The sequence below is a fragment of the Uranotaenia lowii genome, chromosome 1 (genome assembly GCF_029784155.1).
Source record: "Uranotaenia lowii strain MFRU-FL chromosome 1, ASM2978415v1, whole genome shotgun sequence".
NCBI classification, from domain to species: Eukaryota; Metazoa; Arthropoda; class Insecta; order Diptera; family Culicidae; genus Uranotaenia; species Uranotaenia lowii.
In genome coordinates, this window is record NC_073691.1 from 195,414,697 (window position 1) to 195,437,493 (window position 22,797).

A 22,797-nucleotide genomic window follows, 5' to 3' on the forward strand; every position below is an offset into this window, starting at 1 on the left:
TTTCAGATTTCAGATTCAGATTTCAGATTCAGATTTCAGATTCAGATTTCAGATTCAGATTTCAGATTCAGATTTCAGATTCAGATTTCAGATTCAGATTTCAGATTCAGATTTCAGATTCAGATTTCAGATTCAGATTTCAGATTCAGATTTCAGATTCAGATTTCAGAATCAGATTTCAGATTCAGATTTCAGATTCAGATTTCAGATTCAGATTTCAGATTCAGATTTCAGATTCAGATTTCAGATTCAGATTTCAGATTCAGATTTTAGATTCAGATTTCAGATTCAGATTTCAGATTCAGATTTCAGATTCAGATTTCAGATTCAGATTTCAGATTCAGATTTCAGATTCAGATTTCAGATTCAGATTTCAGATTTTCAGATTTCAGATTTCAGATTTCAGATTCAGATTTCAGATTCAGATTTCAGATTCAGATTTCAGATTCAGATTTCAGATTCAGATTTCAGATTCAGATTTCAGATTCAGATTTCAGATTCAGATTTCAGATTCAGATTCAGATTCAGATTTCAGATTCAGATTTCAGATTCAGATTTCAGATTCAGATTTCAGATTCAGATTTCAGATTCAGATTTCAGATTCAGATTTCAGATTCAGATTTCAGATTCAGATTCAGATTCAGATTTCAGATTCAGATTTCAGATTCAGATTTCAGATTCAGATTTCAGATTCAGATTTCAGATTCAGATTTCAGATTCAGATTTCAGATTCAGATTTCAGATTCAGATTTCAGATTCAGATTTCAGATTCAGATTTCAGATTCAGATTTCAGATTCAGATTTCAGATTCAGATTTCAGATTCAGATTTCAGATTCAGATTTCAGATTCAGATTTCAGATTCAGATTTCAGATTCAGATTTCAGATTCAGATTTCAGATTCAGATTTCAGATTCAGATTTCAGATTCAGATTTCAGATTCAGATTTCAGATTCAGATTTCAGATTCAGATTTCAGATTCAGATTTCAGATTCAGATTTCAGATTCAGATTTCAGATTCAGATTTCAGATTCAGATTTCAGATTCAGATTTCAGATTCAGATTTCAGATTCAGATTTCAGATTCAGATTTCAGATTCAGATTTCAGATTCAGATTCAGATTCAGATTTCAGATTCAGATTTCAGATTCAGATTTCAGATTCAGATTTCAGATTCAGATTTCAGATTCAGATTTCAGATTCAGATTTCAGATTCAGATTTCAGATTCAGATTTCAGATTCAGATTTCAGATTCAGATTCAGATTCAGATTCAGATTTCAGATTCAGATTCAGATTTCAGATTCAGATTTCAGATTCAGATTTCAGATTCAGATTTCAGATTCAGATTTCAGATTCAGATTTCAGATTCAGATTTCAGATTCAGATTTCAGATTCAGATTTCAGATTCAGATTTCAGATTCAGATTTCAGATTCAGATTTCAGATTCAGATTTCAGATTCAGATTTCAGATTCAGATTTCAGATTCAGATTTCAGATTCAGATTTCAGATTCAGATTTCAGATTCAGATTTCAGATTCAGATTTCAGATTCAGATTTCAGATTCAGATTTCAGATTCAGATTTCAGATTCAGATTTCAGATTCAGATTTCAGATTCAGATTTCAGATTCAGATTTCAGATTCAGATTTCAGATTCAGATTTCAGATTCAGATTTCAGATTCAGATTTCAGATTCAGATTTCAGATTCAGATTTCAGATTCAGATTTCAGATTCAGATTTCAGATTCAGATTTCAGATTCAGATTTCAGATTCAGATTTCAGATTCAGATTTCAGATTCAGATTCAGATTCAGATTTCAGATTCAGATTTCAGATTCAGATTTCAGATTCAGATTTCAGATTCAGATTTCAGATTCAGATTTCAGATTCAGATTTCAGATTCAGATTTCAGATTCAGATTTCAGATTCAGATTTCAGATTCAGATTTCAGATTCAGATTTCAGATTCAGATTTCAGATTCAGATTTCAGATTCAGATTTCAGATTCAGATTTCAGATTCAGATTTCAGATTCAGATTTCAGATTCAGATTTCAGATTCAGATTTCAGATTCAGATTTCAGATTCAGATTTCAGATTCAGATTTCAGATTCAGATTTCAGATTCAGATTTCAGATTCAGATTTCAGATTCAGATTTCAGATTCAGATTTCAGATTCAGATTTCAGATTCAGATTTCAGATTCAGATTTCAGATTCAGATTTCAGATTCAGATTTCAGATTCAGATTTCAGATTCAGATTTCAGATTCAGATTTCAGATTCAGATTTCAGATTCAGATTTCAGATTCAGATTTCAGATTCAGATTTCAGATTCAGATTTCAGATTCAGATTTCAGATTCAGATTTCAGATTCAGATTTCAGATTCAGATTTCAGATTCAGATTTCAGATTCAGATTTCAGATTCAGATTTCAGATTCAGATTTCAGATTCAGATTTCAGATTCAGATTTCAGATTCAGATTTCAGATTCAGATTTCAGATTCAGATTTCAGATTCAGATTTCAGATTCAGATTTCAGATTCAGATTTCAGATTCAGATTTCAGATTCAGATTTCAGATTCAGATTTCAGATTCAGATTTCAGATTCAGATTTCAGATTCAGATTTCAGATTCAGATTTCAGATTCAGATTTCAGATTCAGATTTCAGATTCAGATTTCAGATTCAGATTTCAGATTCAGATTTCAGATTCAGATTTCAGATTCAGATTTCAGATTCAGATTTCAGATTCAGATTTCAGATTCAGATTTCAGATTCAGATTTCAGATTCAGATTTCAGATTCAGATTTCAGATTCAGATTTCAGATTCAGATTTCAGATTCAGATTTCAGATTCAGATTTCAGATTCAGATTTCAGATTCAGATTTCAGATTCAGATTTCAGATTCAGATTTCAGATTCAGATTTCAGATTCAGATTTCAGATTCAGATTTCAGATTCAGATTTCAGATTCAGATTTCAGATTCAGATTCAGATTCAGATTTCAGATTTCAGATTTCAGATTCAGATTTCAGATTCAGATTTCAGATTCAGATTTCAGATTCAGATTTCAGATTCAGATTTCAGATTCAGATTTCAGATTCAGATTTCAGATTCAGATTTCAGATTCAGATTTCAGATTCAGATTTCAGATTCAGATTTCAGATTCAGATTTCAGATTCAGATTTCAGATTCAGATTTCAGATTCAGATTTCAGATTCAGATTTCAGATTCAGATTTCAGATTCAGATTTCAGATTCAGATTTCAGATTCAGATTTCAGATTCAGATTTCAGATTCAGATTTCAGATTCAGATTTCAGATTCAGATTTCAGATTCAGATTTCAGATTCAGATTTCAGATTCCAGATTTCAGATTCAGATTTCAGATTCAGATTTCAGATTCAGATTTCAGATTCAGATTTCAGATTCAGATTTCAGATTCAGATTTCAGATTCAGATTTCAGATTCAGATTTCAGATTCAGATTTCAGATTCAGATTTCAGATTCAGATTTCAGATTCAGATTTCAGATTCAGATTTCAGATTCAGATTCCAGATTCATATTCCAGATTCAGATTTCAGCCTCAGATTTCAATTTCAGATTTCAGATTCAGATTTCAGATTCAGATTTCAGATTCAGATTTCAGATTCAGATTCAAATTTCAGATTTCAGATTTCAGATTCTGATTTCAGATTCAGATTTCAGATTCAGATTTCAGATTCAGATTTCAGATTCAGATTTCAGATTTCAGATTCAGATTTCAGATTCAGATTTCAGATTCAGATTTCAGATTCAGATTTCAGATTCAGATTTCAGATTCAGATTTCAGATTCAGATTTCAGATTCAGATTTCAGATTCAGATTTCAGATTCAGATTTCAGATTCAGATTTCAGATTCAGATTTCAGATTCAGATTTCATATTCAGATTCAGATCAGATTCAGATTTCAGATTCAGATTTCAGATTCAGATTTCAGATTCAGATTCAGATTTCAGATTCAGATTTCAGATTCAGATTTCAGATTCAGATTTCAGATTCAGATTTCAGATTCAGATTTCAGATTCAGATTTCAGATTCAGATTTCAGATTCAGATTTCAGATTCAGATTTCAGATTCAGATTTCAGATTCAGATTTCAGATTCAGATTTCAGATTCAGATTTCAGATTCAGATTTCAGATTCAGATTTCAGATTCAGATTTCAGATTCAGATTTCAGATTCAGATTTCAGATTCAGATTTCAGATTCAGATTTCAGATTCAGATTTCAGATTCAGATTTCAGATTCAGATTTCAGATTCAGATTTCAGATTCAGATTTCAGATTCAGATTTCAGATTCAGATTTCAGATTCAGATTTCAGATTCAGATTTCAGATTCAGATTTCAGATTTCAGATTCAGATTTCAGATTCAGATTTCAGATTCAGATTTCAGATTTTAGATTTCAGATTTCAGATTTCAAATTCAGATTTCAGATTCAGATTTCAGATTCAGATTTCAGATTCAGATTTCAGATTCAGATTTCAGATTCAGATTTCAGATTCAGATTTCAGATTCAGATTTCAGATTCAGATTTCAGATTCAGATTTCAGATTCAGATTTCAGATTCAGATTTCAGATTCAGATTTCAGATTCAGATTTCAGATTCAGATTTCAGATTCAGATTTCAGATTCAGATTTCAGATTCAGATTTCAGATTCAGATTTCAGATTCAGATTTCAGATTCAGATTTCAGATTCAGATTTCAGATTCAGATTTCAGATTCAGATTTCAGATTCAGATTTCAGATTCAGATTTCAGATTCAGATTTCAGATTCAGATTTCAGATTCAGATTTCAGATTCAGATTTCAGATTCAGATTTCAGATTCAGATTTCAGATTCAGATTTCAGATTCAGATTTCAGATTCAGATTTCAGATTCAGATTTCAGATTCAGATTTCAGATTCAGATTTCAGATTCAGATTTCAGATTCAGATTTCAGATTCAGATTTCAGATTCAGATTTCAGATTCAGATTTCAGATTCAGATTTCAGATTCAGATTTCAGATTCAGATTTCAGATTCAGATTTCAGATTCAGATTTCAGATTCAGATTTCAGATTCAGATTTCAGATTCAGATTTCAGATTCAGATTTCAGATTCAGATTTCAGATTCAGATTTCAGATTCAGATTTCAGATTCAGATTTCAGATTCAGATTTCAGATTCAGATTTCAGATTCAGATTTCAGATTCAGATTTCAGATTCAGATTTCAGATTCAGATTTCAGATTCAGATTTCAGATTCAGATTTCAGATTCAGATTTCAGATTCAGATTTCAGATTCAGATTTCAGATTCAGATTTCAGATTCAGATTTCAGATTCAGATTTCAGATTCAGATTTCAGATTCAGATTTCAGATTCAGATTTCAGATTCAGATTTCAGATTCAGATTTCAGATTCAGATTTCAGATTCAGATTTCAGATTCAGATTTCAGATTCAGATTTCAGATTCAGATTTCAGATTCAGATTTCAGATTCAGATTTCAGATTCAGATTTCAGATTCAGATTTCAGATTCAGATTTCAGATTCAGATTTCAGATTCAGATTTCAGATTCAGATTTCAGATTCAGATTTCAGATTCAGATTTCAGATTCAGATTTCAGATTCAGATTTCAGATTCAGATTTCAGATTCAGATTTCAGATTCAGATTTCAGATTCAGATTTCAGATTCAGATTTCAGATTCAGATTTCAGATTCAGATTTCAGATTCAGATTTCAGATTCAGATTTCAGATTCAGATTTCAGATTCAGATTTCTGATTCAGATTCAGATTTCAGATTCAGATTTCAGATTCAGATTTCAGATTCAGATTTCAGATTTAGATTTCAGATTCAGATTTCAGATTCAGATTTCAGATTCAGATTTCAGATTTCTTTTTCTATTTCAGATTCCAGATTTAGGACAGTTTTTTTTAAGAATTTATTTGAAAAAAAAAATTGTATCAAAGACTATTGAAATTATTTGATAAAATGCACTATGTTCAAATTTTTTTAGAACAAATTCTGTTTATTTTATGAAGATTCTGCCTAATGCCAGCAAGTAAAAGAAGAAATTTGAGATATTTTACATAACAAAATTTGTGCATAGAAAACTTGACCTTTTTTCAAGGTTGTAGTTCAAATCACAAATATTTACCTTTTTTATGATTTACAAAGATTATTTTGAAAAATCGATTGGTATTTCATTTCAATGATGGTTTTTTTTTATTCTCGACTCAATTTTTCAACAAGCGCAATTTTTAATAGGTTTTTTTTCGAGACGTTATAAAAAAAACACGTTCATACGAATAAAAGTTTTTTAGGCTCACGAAAAAAAAAATTGAAGTATGGGGGAGTGCAAAAAAAGCAAATCAACTTTCGTGACGTTGCAACGCATTCTCTAACCCGATGCATCTCACAACCTACTGAACCGATTTTCATCCCAAAAATTGCATTGAATTCCTCTCGTAAAATTTAAAGAGACCTTTAATTTTCAACAGTATGTCACTTTTAAACGAATCATGAATTGTAAAAAAAAGTAGAATTTTTGTGACGTCACAACGTTCAAACATAAATCGTAGTTCTTTCAGAAATGGGACTGTTACGAAAGCGTGTATTTCAAAAACCATTCGTTTGATCCAAATACTATCTATGAAGGAAATGAAGGTAGTCTTATGATAATTCATGAAAAAAATGAAAAAATATTTAACGGTCTATTGATCAGTTTTTCAAATTTATACTTCGGCTAATCTGTATTTTAGGTGACTACATCCTTCTCTTTCAATTTCTGCTACTTTTCGGTCCAATACTTCTCTTTTAAAAGATACTGAGGGCAATTTAGTGGCAGAACCTGACAATTACGAAGTAAAACCATCATGAAATTGAACTTCAAGTTTAATCGGTTGGTATAGATCGTAGGTTGCGAAGGGTACATACAAGATTACTCTTTTAAGGCTTTCAAAAACAACAAAATTGTTGTTTTTCCCACAGGAGCAGAATTTCGGCAAATCATTATATTTTATACAAAAAAAAAAACAATAAATTCATACTTGAATATACCAGGGACCTTGCCACGAGCAGACATGGTATAGGATTCAAACGCTGGAATTTGTTTGAAATAGGGTTTTTCATAAGTTTTTTCGTTCATCAGAAATCATCTGTCCCATAGCCTCGGAACCGGATATACAGCTTACGAGCAGTGGAATTAGTATTAAATTGTTGTTTTTTTTTGGAAATTTCAGCGATTTACCTTTTGTTTTTCGCTTATTCAAAATAAGAAATGTTGGTATGGGACTTTACTTTTCTAACTAACTAATGTTACCAAAAAATGAAACATTAATTTACTTGATCAAATATGCACGTCACTTGTTTGCAGTTGCATTTGCGCCATAATCATCCACACTGTTGATTTTTTTTGTAGGATTTAAGCTTTTATTGAGTTCATTTAAAGGCTTAGATGCAATATTATTTATTTAAAAAGCGTAATTTAGGAATTAAATTAAGTCATTATTTTTCGTTTCAAGCAAAGATTGAATTGTATTTAATTTATTTCAAAGTTTATTAATCCTTGTAACTTAAGATTGTATGATGGAGAGATATGTTTTTGTTCTAAATAATAACGGAAATAAGGAAAGTTTTATAAATCAGACTAGGTGAACGATTATAGATTTCATATCAACTAGACTCAGCAAAGTTCTCAATTTTCGACAAAAACATTATCTGTAATTCTGTGATTCAACCCAAAAAGTTTGTAATGATTACTCAGAGAAACAGCATTTTAGGTTTTAATAACTAATTGTTAGATTTTAGCGTCCTGCCTGAATTCAAAACATTTTACTGATTTCGTCTATCACTGCTGGTTTCAGTGATATAAAGTGTGGAAGTGCGGTTTTGGGTAAATCCATCTTGTATCACTAATAAACCAATAAACCTTCATGAAAACCAAAAGCTGATTTTGAATCAATTTATTATCCTTCATCCAATAAAGCACTCAGATATTGCCAAGATATTCTTGTATGAGAGATGAAACGCTTTCAACAGATTTAATTCTACAATTTACAGAAATTCAAAAAAATAAGATTACAACTTATTCTGACATCATTACAGAAAGTCGTTGAATATTGGATATTAAAGATATTAACTTATTCAACAACTTTGTTGAAGACAGCGAAATGATTTGACTCAGGACTTAAAAATATTGAGATTCAATTTAGTATAATTTTTCTTTGAAATTTCGTCAAAACTTCCGTTTTTTGCAGGCTTGGGAAAAAACAAAAAGAAATCTTCCATATCTTTTTTCTCAGAATTCAAAATTACTCGTTAGTCTCGCGGTCTTTGGGATAGTTCACCATTGAGTCAAAAAGTGTTTGGATTTTACAGTTTTGATAAATAAGTACACAAATTTTTTTTTTACCTTTTTTTTTTAATTATTTCGCAAATTACAGCTGACAAAAAAAAAACTCAATATATATTTGGATTCAGCGGTCCCGAATTAATCAAAATCAATTCAGAGATTCCGTGCACCTCGGAAAATTGTGAATTTGTTGTCTTGTGTTATCTGTGATTCTATTTTCAGAGATTTTATTGGCAAATCATGCCAAACATCGATTAGATTTTCATGATTCAGCCTTAAAAGACCTATAACAGAGGTATTTAAAAGGTAAATAAGAGGTAAATTTAAAAATATATAAATTCTGTAAAAAAATCTTGAATCAAGAACTGTACCTTTGACAAACAAATCTGGATAAAGAAGCTGTGAATTGAACTGTGAATATTTATGAATTTTTCATGATTTTTAAACCTTGCTCAATATCTCATTGCAATGCAATTAAAAAAAAATCATAGTCTCTAGACAAAAATGACGCTTCACGACAAAACTTAAAAAAAAATTATTGAGCTTTTGATATAGCTCAGTTGGCAAGTCTGTTGTCTCCTGAGCCGATGTCCTCGAGTTCGAGCCCAAGAGTAAACATCGAGCACAGTTGTACCGGATAGTTTTTCAATAGCGATCTGTCAACTGTAACGTTGATTAAGTCGCGAATGCCATAAAGATGGTAAAACGACTAAAATCGAAACAAACAAAATAAAAAAGACAAAATTTATATAAACTGTGAAAAACCTTTTCGAAAATAGGCACAGGAAAAAAATTCTATTGTTAAGCTCCATGAAACTTTCAAACGGAAGTGATGATGAAAAATACCATCGCATCTGTTCGAGCAAAAATGAAGTATTTACATTAAACGATTCAAATCTTTTTACGGACCATAGAAGCTTTTCGTTTTTAATAAATAAAAGGGAAACAAATGATGATTCCCTTTTATCAAAAATAATATTCGTTTGCCTTTTAAATCAATTCAAACGTTTTGGATCTCTAATCAAGATTTAGTGATTATAAAATTTTGGCTAGTTTAATCACCTAATATTTGAAAAATGTTTATGCAAGTACGTGAACTCGTTTTATTTATCCCTTGTCAGCATGTTTTTTCGTTATAAAAAATACGTTAAGCTCTGCAAACTATTTTTAACTAAATGTTGTTAATAATGCAGCCCGCCGAAAAAATTTCAAATTAAAAGTGGCCCGTTGCTTCAAAAGGTTGCACACTCCTGCTTTAGATACTTATATCACCGGTTCTAGAGCGTAAACTAGCAGTGATAATTGTATATCTCTTGTCTGTCTTAAAAGATGGCTTTTTTTTAATATCATTATGTAATTTTTTATTTTGACATACCTGTTTTTTTTTACAAAATTATGTTTGAAATAAAAATTATTGCATATATTTATTTATTTTCTCTCTTAAAAAGGTAACTGAATATTTGTAGATGGAAAATGAAGCTCGAGAAATAGCCTTTCGAATGGTGTGCAAATTATTTTTTAATTATGAAAAATAAAATTCAGTTCTCCAGTTGAGGGGTGTTTGGAATGGATCATACACTCGTTCACGTAGCATGTGACTTTTTTTTTTCTCAATTCGTCAATTTATTTCGTTCTATGGAATGTGAGACTTCAGATCGTTCCTTTAAGACATTTCAACTTTAAGAAGGAGTTATAAATTGTGTTTGTTGTTTTGTATGAAAAAAACTTTTCAAATAAGCTTTGGATTATCTAGGAGCAGCATCGAGTTTCTGAGGTTAAAATTTATAAATCTTGATGTTGTGTGCTTTGTTAAAAAAATTGTATTGACCAGTGTTTTTAATTTTGTTAGATGTGGAAGTTTTTTTAACACCAAATTTTGAGTGAGGTAGAAAACTTACTTTATTGAAAGAAAAACACTGGTAAGTACTCTAACAACAGCATAAAGCGTTTTTTTCGGTAAACTCCAATTGTAATCATTATTATATTCGCAATTTCCACTACGGTCCATTTTATTGCTGCTCCATAAATCGAACGGAAAACCTTCCCACCATGTAGGTATCGCCATAATTGTACAGCACTCTATAAATTACTATAAAACGAATGTTTCTCATAACCGAAACACATTAATGACGTGAGGTTTCGTTTAACTCGGTATTATCGTCCTACTTTCGGAAACATTCTCCAGCTCATTTTCCCGGCCGATAAAGCAAGAACGTCCGATGACCAAAAAAAAGTTAAAATAAAATCAGCCTCTCATGGTAACTGTCATCTTCCTAGCAAATTACTTATGTGGCGACCAACAACAACAAAAACAACACCACCCCCAGCATCTCATCGAAAGCATCCTGTGTTGTAAACCCTAGGCCTTCCCCCGAAAATTGCCGCTATTAATCTCGCTTAAATTTCCGGAACTGCCGGAAAATTCATCCGCAAAAGGATTACGTGTCACGGCCAGCGAGCAGAAGTGAAACACAGAAGTTGAACAGGATGAAGGAGGAGGAAGGGCTGAGAAATGCTGACAGCAGCGCTAAGCTTCCGTTTCTGTCACGATGTGGACTAACCACCGAAAATGCCACTACTGGTCTTCTCCCAGTTTCCTCCGGTTGTAAGGATTTCCATCTTGCCTTCAACTGCAAGCTGCAATCAGCAGCAGCAAGTACCTTCGAGAAAGTGGCCGGGGAAAATAAATCCGCTGAAAACTCTCCGAAACGGCCCGGCAGCTAGCAGAAGATCAAGTTTATTTATATTTTGCGCGATTTTATCTCGGGCGCGCGTCCCGTTTCTCGCAACTTTTTTTTCCCAGTTTCCGCCCCGGGGTTTGGAAACTACATACTACGAAGTCAGGCAAAAGTGCATCAGTTGCACAAACAGGAAGCTGCCCTGAGTGGAAACGTTCTTCTCCATCCTTCTTCCGGCTGCAGCATCCGATACCAACTCGATGGTAGTGCTGACAATGAGCTCATAAAATACTCCCCAAATCCCTTATAATTATGATAATCCTCTGTGCTAATAGAACTCGGAACATTGTCAAAGCATTATTAATTCATTCCAGTTCCAGAACCAAGTCAGACTGAAGTTGTGTGATATGGAGAGACCACCAACGATGAGGATCAGCTTGTCGAGTGACTTTTGCCATCATCGCATTAGTCGGGGATTCCGGAACAACAAGCGGTTGTCATTGGTTTGGCCCCGAGTTGCAGTGCTTAAATGAAAAAAAAAACCCAAGCTCCAACCCAGGACGCATCCGGTTAAGTTGCTCCGGCTCCCGAATGGTCATCTCGTGGGCGAAGGAATAAAAAAACAAGTAAAATCAAGGCACATAAACACACCGGGCGGACACGAGAAGCTTTTCCATTTCCCGAGTTGTTTTCCGCCCGCACAAGCTCTTGCTGGCCACATTTCCGGAATAACTTTTTAATAACCGTTTTATGAGCGTGGAAAACTCTCGGGGGCATCAAGCCGTTCGAGATGGCTCCGCGGGTTGCGTAATCCGGGCAGCTCGTTTTGATTTCACAAATCCCATTCTGCAATCACAATTAAGAATTTTCCGTTCCTCGGATTTGAAGATGAGTACGTATGTACCTAATGCTTTACAACTCTCTGCACTATTTAATTCTGTACATTGTAAGTTTACTACAAATAATTTTTCTTCGGAATCGAAACATTTTGTTTGCTTCTTTTATGTTTTGTGTTATGTAATTAAACGCGGAAGTATCAGTTTCCGCGACAAAAAATAATACCGTAATCCATCATCCCGCTACAGCTCCATTATTGTTGTCATCGTAATGTTTACGACAATAAAACGCGCGGTATAGCAGCGCTTATTGATGTCGTCACATATCGGTGGATTATCAAAACACACAACGAGGTGCGGTTATGATGTTTCACCCGTTCTTTTCATCGTTTTGAGGGCAAATTTAAGCGCGCTCGATCCCATAAAAAGCGCATCATTTTCCGCGGAAGCACCGCATCAGATGTTCCGCGGCTGAACCCGCGCAGAGATTGAATGCTGGAATACACTTCTAGAACATTGTAACCTCTCTTTGTACTTCATAGAATCAAACAGTTCTCAGGTATTATGCTTTTTTCCGTGTTTTATCGGTACGGCATAGATATAAGTTATAGTACCGAAGGACTGTACACGGTCCGGCAATTACCTGCTAAATTACTTCAACAGCAGGCAATTATTTCATTGCACATGAAACAGTATTGAACGACCCCTCGTCACTTTATTTAAATTAAGTCTTAGCTATCATTGGATGTAAATGTTATTTTTGAAATCAGGTGTTATCCGGAAAAATGGATCTCGAACAGAAACGTAGCGCTGTGGTTGCCTTGTTCCTAGCTGGCAAACGGCAGAAGGACATAGTTCGTGAGGTGTCCGATATAAGGGTGTGCAGAAGTTTTGTATACCGTACAGTTAAAAGATACCTGGAGACCGGAAATGCTAAAAAACGGTATGGTGAGGGATGCCGACCTACTGTGGTGACACCTGCCATGGCGAAGATCGTCAAGAAGCGCCTTAAGAGAAATCCTCGTCGTAGTGCCAATAAATTGGCAGAGGATCCCAACATGTCGAATCGAAGTCTCCGTCGGATCCTGAAAGATAAACTTCAGACCAAGAACGGGTAAAAAGAGCGAAGGCGCTGCTGAAGAGGGCCGCGGAAGGAAGGTTGAAGAATATCGTGTTTACCGACGAGAAACTTTTCGCCGTACAGCAGTTCGTGAATAAGCAGAACGACAGCGTTTGGTTGCCAGACAGATCACGAAGCCATGCCGACTCGCTGACGGCCACCCGGCGACAAAAACCAGCATCGGTGATGGTTTGGGCCAGAATCACCCGTGATTGCCGGACTCCGCTGGTTTTTATCCCTGAAAGAATGAAGATCAACCAAAATACATATCGGGAGCTAGTTCTACAGAATGTCGTCGAACCGTGGGCACGAAATCCTCGTTAAACTTAAGGGCGAACAAGTCGTACTTTACCAGTGAATTTTGAAAAAGTAATTTGTTTTCAAGAGAAATTGAATGAATTTGAAATAAAATGTTGTTATTTTGATCAATTCATATGTTTATTTCAATGTAGCACTTCAATTGCCGGACCCTGTAGAGTAAACTTGCCAGATTACCCGGATTTACCCGGACTTGTCCGGGTATTTGATACAAAATTTGGGAAATATCTGGTGCGGTCTGGTTGCCCGGATTTTTAGTTAAAAATTTGGAATCGAATGTCCGGATTGAGTGCGGGAAAAATTTTGGCAACCTTACTGTAGAGCGCTTGAATCAAATCCAAAAGGATACCGTAAACTGAGAGAACTTTGATCACCGGGGAAACTTTGATCAACATGAAAATTTTGCAGATGATCATCATTAACTAAGTATAAAGTTCAAATATCTGAAAACGTTTGATTACTACGTTTGAAAGCCTGTAAATTGAGTTACAAATAAGGTAATTTTGGTTTTTATTGGGAGTTTTTTTTATTACTTAAAATATAATTTTAAAATCTTAAAATATCTGGTTTTTTGAAGGCTCACAAACAAACTTCTATCCTGATCAAATTAAACCATTTAGGAGTAAACGGGTTGTTTAATGTGAAAGTTAAACTTTTTTCTTAGTTAAGGTTAAGTTTAAGTGTTATTTTTATGGTAATTGGATGATAATTTTTGGATATTGAAAAAAAAAATAGTTATTTTCCATGAAAAAGCCTGCATAGAAAAAATGGCTAAAACCCCTACCAAATGATTAATTTTGAAGAAAAAAAGAACATGGGAACAGTACGAGGACTTAGGGAATTGCATGAAGGTAAAATTTTATTTGTATTTGAGGCCCAAAATATATTGAGAAATGTTTCTAATTATTACCCCTAAAATGCAGCAACATCGTCCATCTTTCGAGTATATTTGTTTTTGAAAGAAAACGTTGAAAAATTTAATTGAGTCCAAACGAAAAATTACTGTTATCGATGTTTTGAGCCTTCTGTGCTTAATGGCTTCAAAACAATAAAGTTGAAGATTTTGAGAATCGTAAAAACCATAGTGAACAAAGTTACCCCGAAACATGAAATCTGGTTTTGTAACAAACATTTAATTATAACCACCAATATCGTTTGATTTTACAGCAATCAATGATCATGTTTACCTTTGTAGACCGTATTAAGATCCACTCTAGACTGCCGCACAGCTGCAGCAGATCGGAGCATCGTCCTTATCATGTTTTTGTGTAATGTTTCCCGAGATGTGAGATGATGAGTGGCAACGGCGATCGTGAGAAAAAACAAAAGTGACTGACTGCGCCACTGTGCGTGACAGTTATTGAGTTACTTGGTTGTTTTATTAAGCGAGTGCGAACAACACGTTAGAGTTTTATCTTGTAGAGATAAGCTTGAACCATGTCCAGTGTTGCCACGTAGCTGTTCTTTTATTTCATGAAAGGCCGGATGGCAAATCCTCTTTTAAAGATTCTTTGGCTCCTAGGCATAGTCTTGGACAAAACCACTTTTATCAATATCCATTTTCATTGCGATTCATAGCATGAAGTCTCTTCTTACCACTCGAGAACCGGCATTTCCTCGTTATGACTCGAAGATCTCACGGATGTCCGTCCTCTTGTTGACTCAAGGCCTGATCTGTTCGCTTCCGACTTGAGATTCGACCACGCATCACGAGGAGTAGGAGTTAAACACACAAACATTTACTCCAAGAGACTCGAGGCCTGACCTCTCCTCTAACGACTCGAAGTTCGATTTTTTCTCATCAAGATTCGAGGTGCGACACCTTATGTCCGTCGTGAACTTGAGGGCCAAGCGGAAAGACACTCTGCAGCCCGTCTACTGGTGTTCGACGGAAATCGCGAAGGTGCGTACTAGCTGCCTTCGGTTCTAGGCGATATATGGAGAAAGCGCGGACCCAGTCTGCGACAGAGGAGCGTACAGTGCCATACGCATTTGCCCTCTGCAGGGCAATTAAGGTGAGCAAAAAGGCACGTTCCAGGCAACTAGGCGAGGACGCCAAAAACAACCCCTAGGGCAATGCTTACAAGATAGTCATGGCCAAGAAGCGGAGCGGTTGTGCGCCGCAAGAAATAAGCCCGAACAAACTGAGCGAAATTATCAACGAGTTGTTCCCACAACACGAGGAAATCAGATGCCGAGGGTCCCATATGAGTGGGATACGAGTGAGGAAGAGCTAATTTCGCTGGAGGAACTGCGGGATATTGCCAAGTCCCTCCAGTTGAATAAAACTCCGGGTCCGGATGGCATCTCGAACGTGGCAGTGAAGGCCGCGATCATGGAAAACCCTGAAATGTTCCGATCATCACTGCATCAGTATTTGGATGAGAGGGTCTTCCCAGATGTGCGGAAGCGGCATCGATTGGTGCTCCTGCCAAAACCGGTATAGCCATCGAGCGATATGTCTCCTGGACACTAGGGGCAAGGGGCTGGAGAAGGGGGTGCAGAGAAGGATACAGCTCTACACCGAGGGCGAGAATGGCCTTTCCGATAAACAGTTTGATTTTTGGAAAGGTCGCAGCACGGTGGATGCCATTCGATCAGTCATCGAAGGAGCAGGCGAAGCCAGGCTGAAAAAGAGGAGAGAAGGTTTTGCGCAGTGGTCACCCTTGACGTGAGGAACGCCTTCAACAGCGTCAGTTGGGCAGCGATTGCTTCGTCGCTCATTCATATTCCAGCATATATCAGTAGGAAGGTGGAGTCGAACTTCCGTAACCGCCAGCTACAGTGTATGACCAGCAAGGGATTGGAATCAGTAAGCGTCTCGGTAAGGTTTCCACAAGAATCGAAACTTGGCCTGGTATTGTGGAACATCGTTAACTGCTAAAACTGCGTCCCCCCACGGGAGTGAGACTTGTGGGATTTGCCGATGACGTGATTCTCCTGGCATTGGGCCCATGAACAAAGGAAGTCCAGTTATTCGCCACAGTAGCGATCGAGTCAGTGGAAAGTTGGATGTGCTCCAAGAGCTAGCGTCTGGCTCACCGACATGGTGTCGATCCCAAACCTCAAAGAGGCACAAATAGGGACTATTGCAGCTGGACCGTGTGCAATGGAGTTCAAGCGTGCGATTCACGAGCCATGTCGGTACGAAACGTCAGCTTGGAAGGCGGCTTTGAGCGGTCAGTGTTATCTGCAGAAGCTCTACAGCGTGCAGAGGCTGATGAACCTGCGGGTTATCAGTGGATACCAAACAGTGTCCTTGGTAGCAGCTGTTATTGTGGCGGGGGTCATGCCCATCTCGGTCTTGTTAGAGGAAGATATCTTCTGCTACAAACACAGGCTCATATCCGATGTACCGAAACATGCCAGAGAGCCTTCGATGTCCAACGGCAGCACCAGTGGGACAGCTTGGAATGCGGCCCTTGGCACCATCGCCTAATCCCCAACGTCAGATTTTGGATGGATCGAAAACATGGAGAGGTGGATTTCTGCATGACGCAGTTCTTGAATGGCCACGGATGCTTCATGCAGTTCCACCGTTGGTTTGGACATGTGGCTTCGCTATTCTGTCCGACCTGCGGTGACACAGTTGAGACATCAGAGCACATATTTAGTGTCCAACTGTCCAAGGTTCGAAGGGGCAAGTACCTGAGTACAACGCGCTCCCTACGACGGAAGCAGCGGGGATAAGACTTTACCTTCTCCGTAGTCGAACTCATAGAGAATTGAGCGGATTGAGCGATTTTACGTCGTCGACGGGTGAGTCACTCAAATAGGTGTATGATGCCTTATTTGCCGGGAATCATACGAGTAGTTTCGTAAAGTCCTGGACGTGTGCTGTGACAGGCGCGTGTCCAGGATAAGCATCTCGCGATAGGCACACGGACGGGCAAAACGGAGAGGGCCTCGAGCCAAACCACGCGGGGTCAAGACCTCACGTCGTTAGAGGAGAGGTCATTGATCTCTAAAAGTGGTCTAGAACAGAGGCGGAGCGCACGATAGCCGTGGTAACCAAGTAAGCCTCGAGTTACGAGTAAAGGCCGTAGAGGAGAGGTCCTTAGTCTTGAATCGTACCAAGAGGCAGGGTATATATGCTAGAGTTTGACTTGAAATCGAGTAAGAAGATGAGCGCAGAAGCGCGGCCTACCATCACGGATACAGCCTTCGTTGCAGGTCCGGATGGGAATTATTACCAATGGCCCTGGGTGGACTTTATGGCGTAGGGATTCATAGTATCTAGAGTCGACCAATTGCACCCATGGACTCATAGTAGCATACTGGGGAGACGCGATGCTCGCCGTGTCTTGGAATGCAATCCGTAAAAAGGATTTACCACCTGGGTGATCAACTAATAAAAAAACCAGTGGTAATCTCGAAAACTTTCACTTCAAAGAAAATATAGTCTTGTCCTCGCAGTTTCGATCGTTGGGAAACGCACTAGTCAGATACTCCCTGGAGGTGGAAGACCCTACTCACTAACGCGGCGTACCCACTGCATCCACGACACAGAAGGTCTAGTTTTATGTTTGTAGTTTCAATCCGTGGGATCGGGCGCACACTACTCGAAAGTCTCCAGCTAATGATTAGGTCCGTTGTCAGCCCTTCTTTAATTTTGGCTGAAACGTCAGGATTTTTGGAGCCCCGGATTTCTTTTGTGCCGTATCCTGGTTTAGTGTCACTTATCCTTGACTAACGCCTGTCGCATCACACGTTCGAGACTTCCGAACGCTACGATACCGACTTCCTACACCGGCTTGTGAGGTTCGCCCGGTGCCATGAGACTCTCTAAACGAGGGTATCCCCCGACAGTTTCCCCACTGATCATACTGACAGGACACTTAGAACAAAAATTCGATCATTTTCTGGCTAATTTTTTTCGTCAAATTTAGCAGGTTCGCAATTACAACGGTAGGTGGCGAACTTACCATTTTGCCGATTCAAATGCCCAGTAGGAAAAATGTACCTGTTTAGTCCGATTTTATCGTCGAAATTGCCTAATTTTTTCGAAAGTTGGTTGGTAATTTCTAACTGGGATAACATTTCTTCAAATCGATCGATGCGCACTCTGGAACCGATATTGCGTACTGTTGGAAAAAAATATCCAACAAACGAATTCGAGTGTCCAGTCAGTATGGTCAGTGGTTTCCCTATTCTGCAATGTTCGCTGCGGAAATGGTGGATCCTCGCAGTTTCCTTTGTATGGAAGAGAAAATTGACAATATTCAGATACTTCCGAGGGTGCTGTATTCTACACATGTTCGCAGCGCACCCGTGTCTTCCGCAACACAAAATGACAAGTTTTATCTTCGTATCGTCAATCATGAGATCGGACGCAAACTACTCAAATGCTCTCCGATGATGCCGTTGCGACACCGTTCGAGGACTGGTGTTGATATTAGTTCCATTGCAGAGCACTGGGCAATCATGATCTGGGTGAACTAGCACTGTTCAACAAGTTGGCTTCAAGCTGGTTCAAGTGTTTTGAATGTGGTCATACTCCCCAGTAAATTTGGAAGAACAATCGTATCGGATTTTTAAAAATGCTTGGAAACCTTAACTCTCGTTAATAGAACAAAATATTTAAAAACAATCTTTAAAGATAACTCAGGGACGGCTTGCAAGAACAATACGAGAACTGCAATGTTTCGGCCAAATGCAAATCCTTTTATTTAAATGTCCGAACTGTTAATTTGGCACTATCCCTAATTCCCAAATAGGTTTTGAAGGTAGGTGTTCTTCCTTCCGGCGTTCAGTTCCACGTGGAAGAGGAAATGTCTCTTGATTTTCCTCTTTGGTAAGGTTTGTTCTAAATTGCCTAGAGGCTGAAGGCAAATTGTGGCAGATTTCGGCAATTTGTACGAAGAAACGAGAGAGATTGTGGCGATTCCTCAATTTGTGCCTTAAAATAAGAGAGATTGTGCAAAATCATCATGGTTCACGCATTTCCAAGGAAGTCCCTCTCCATCGCTCACTCCTAAGCAAAAGATCATGACCTATTAGACGATATTTGGATATAAAAAGTGCACTCAACGACCTCACCGGAAGGTCCAAGGCAACAATAGTAAATAAGGAAAGTTGTGACATTTTAAATCTCAAAGTTCAGTTTTTATTAAACACCCTATTCAAACGACGATAAAACACACTCGAAAACGCACCAGCAAAACACTTGAGCGAAATACCTCGAGAGTCGGCCAAACTGTATCAGCAGGACAACACGAAGAAAAAAATCAGGATTAATCAGGACATCACAAATTCTGCTTAAATTGCATAAATTTAGGCGAAATACTGATGCTGTAGACAACATACTTTATGCACTAAGGTGAGCAGAATCTAGCCTGGCTGCCAGGTTATAAGGAAAATATCATTTCAATATCATCTGGATCATCTGTGTTCTGATGCTGCGTGTGCTGTGACCAACCCTGCCGTGTGATCCAAATGTCAGCTTGATTGCTCTCGCCAGCCTGAGCATGGATCCCCAAAAGGGCCATATGCCATAAATATGAGTGGTGCGATGCTAGGTTAACCGTGGTATTCTTCAGGAAACCAGTGGCCCTTTTTGTGTCAATCTCATTTCCGAAACGAAACAATGGAATCCGGTTCAGCCGACGGAACTTATTTAACTATCTGGCCGACCGTGAGATCTCACGCGAGTGTTTTTTACTTAGCCAATTAGCGACATTGTAAAGCAATGTCATTTTGTTAAAAATTAAAGTTGTTAAATTAGAGCTAAACTTATGTTAGTATCTGGCACGGAACAAGAACTTCCCGCTAGTCACCGGGCAAACTAAACACGAATGTTGGCAAATTTTCAAAGAAAAACTTGAAGCCTAAGTCAACAATTGTTTAGCCTTGCTTCGTTTATATTTTGCCTTGAATTTTTCCCTCACCTAAACGTTAAAATACGAAGTATCTTCGCAACCAAGAAATACCTGATGCGGATCAGAAACGTCCGATTTGCGTTTTTGGGTTTCTGAAAACAACTGTGGTGACGACACGCAAACTGCAAGTAACAATATGTGAACTTCTTTCTGCGGAATATTATCCTTACTTGCAGGCTTTGCGATATCACCAAAGAAGCAAAGGAAATCGAGATTTGGAAGCGCAATGAGAGATGCATTGATCGATTGTTGTGTGAGAATATGAGTTCTTGATAAGAATAAAGTCAAGATGCTGGTTCTGAATTTTTTTTATTTTTCTTATTTCAGTTTTCGTGCATAACAATTGGTGCTGAAACCTTAAGCAAGTAGCGTTTTCAGTAGATCATGCCTACACCATGTTTGTCCGCGCCAGTCAAACAAAAAGTGATCATTGATGATAAAACTTTGTGTTGCCCGTAGTTGGAGTTATCATTGGGTCCTTCAAGCCGGATTCTGCAGCCTCATCGGGAGTCCAAATTTGAAATGTAGTCCAATGTTCAAGAGGAGGCCAACATTTTAACTTTTTTTTACCATTTTGCCCTGAAAATTCTTTGTGTCTATCTTTGGTCGGTATCATTCATTCAGAATATCACCATATTCTCTTGAAAAGCGTGTAAGCTGACATCATCTGGGATGTCAAAAAATGAGAATTGGACTCTCACATTGCGAATTGGTTATAATTTAAACTATCCAAAAGACTACTGACTACTTGTCAACAATGATATCTTAAAGTTTGAACATGAAAAACTATTGAATTACATACATGAAGGATTTGCAAAAAATTTAATCTCTGATATTCCTTTAAAAGTTATTTAATGAAATACGTACCATCCACAAATCCACGATTTGCCAAACAAAATTAGAAAACTTTGCGGGCTCAAATGCCTAATCATATGCTGTTGTTCTATTAGGGGACGGATTTGTGTCCGTTTGTTGGGGACCATAATTGAGAGCCTCTCCAGTGAAGAGAAGGAAAAAACCCATAGGCATCTGATACCACCCGCACTGTCCATTGTTTGTAGCTTTTCGATGCCAGCAGAAAGCTGTGCAATTTAGGCAGCTTCCCCCAGTCCTATGGGGCAAATTTTACGATTATTGTTTTAATAGAGCTCGATTTCGACCGAACCGACCAACCGACCGAGAATGGGAAACCTCGCTCGTATTTATATGAGGTTTTGCCGAATCGGTCCGAGCAGAGGCAAAAATGGCTATCGGGGGGATATTAGTTTGGGTTGTGCGGGCGAATTAGTGCCATGGTGAGGTCTCTCCTTCCGATGAATAAGTGCCATGTTAGCCTTTTTCCAGCGGCTCTCTCTCTTCGGATGGCGACCGTCATAATTATTGGTGATTCGGTTGCCCCGGGTTTGAATGTGGCCAAATATGCTGCCCGCCAACCGGCTTCATCATTCGATTTTACCCTGGTGCGCACAATTGATGACCGATGGACGGCGATGGTTTGATAGTCAATTCATTATTTACTCAATTCTGACTCAATTAGCTGGGCAATTGTGTTTGTGCGGGTGTGGGTGGAGTAAAAATGCTTGGCTTTGATTTCGCGGCTATTCCGGTTAACTATTTTAGCTTCCTAATTAGAGCGCAGAATTATCGAAACATATTTCAAATTTCAACAGGTGGGATTCAATGTACTTTCCGTGGAAAGCGAATAGCTATTTTTGCAGCATCAAATAGTGGCGTTAATTGGTAGAATTGAGCTTTTGAATTCAATCATCAGCTTTCTAATTTCTATTGATATACCTCGTTTGGGTGTTGAATAAAAATATCAAAAATTCTACGTAACGTGAGTTTGAAAACATCTCTCCTGAAAATATCAACAATTGGTAGTTTGGAAACAGTACCGAAATGATGGGAATAAATAAGGCAATCATTATGAGAATGAAAGAGAGATTATATTCCATAAATTAACATTCTTTCGTTTGCTCTATTTCATGTAGAAACCCAGCCACCCTTATTGGAAGAGCTGAAACGAAGAATTGAAATCCACTTCAATATTCGGAACAATCAAACCAGGGCAAACAGGTCGAGCCCTCATGTTGAGGTTATTTCGGAAAAATTCCCATCCAACTGGTCGGCCATATTGGTGAGCCCTTTCGGTCCAACCAGGCCTTTTGGTCCTGATGGCAGAGCAGCTGGAGTCCAAAATTGCAATTAAACTGATGCTGGCTTTGATTCGACATGCATATGATGGCTGTGGCTGTGATGAAATTGATTGAATCCGGCTCGAAGCGCTGCGTTGGGAAATCGATAAAGCCAATTAAACGAGCCATGAAAGGACTGCTGCCGAGACGGTTAATTTTCTTAGAATATCCGGAAGGAAGCGAGCGAGGCTTAAATCAGGGAATAGTTCTGATTTCAGATTTAAGGCCCTTCTTCTGCAAAGTAATTTAACTGTGGTTCAATGGCAATAAGTGATTATGCTTAGATTTGTAGGATGCTGTGATTGCGGGGAAAATGAATTGAATTTAAAATTGAGTTGTTGAAAATAATTTCAACTTATTGAAAACCAATTTTAGAGTTTGTTAATGTCTTCGGGAAAAAAACATCAAA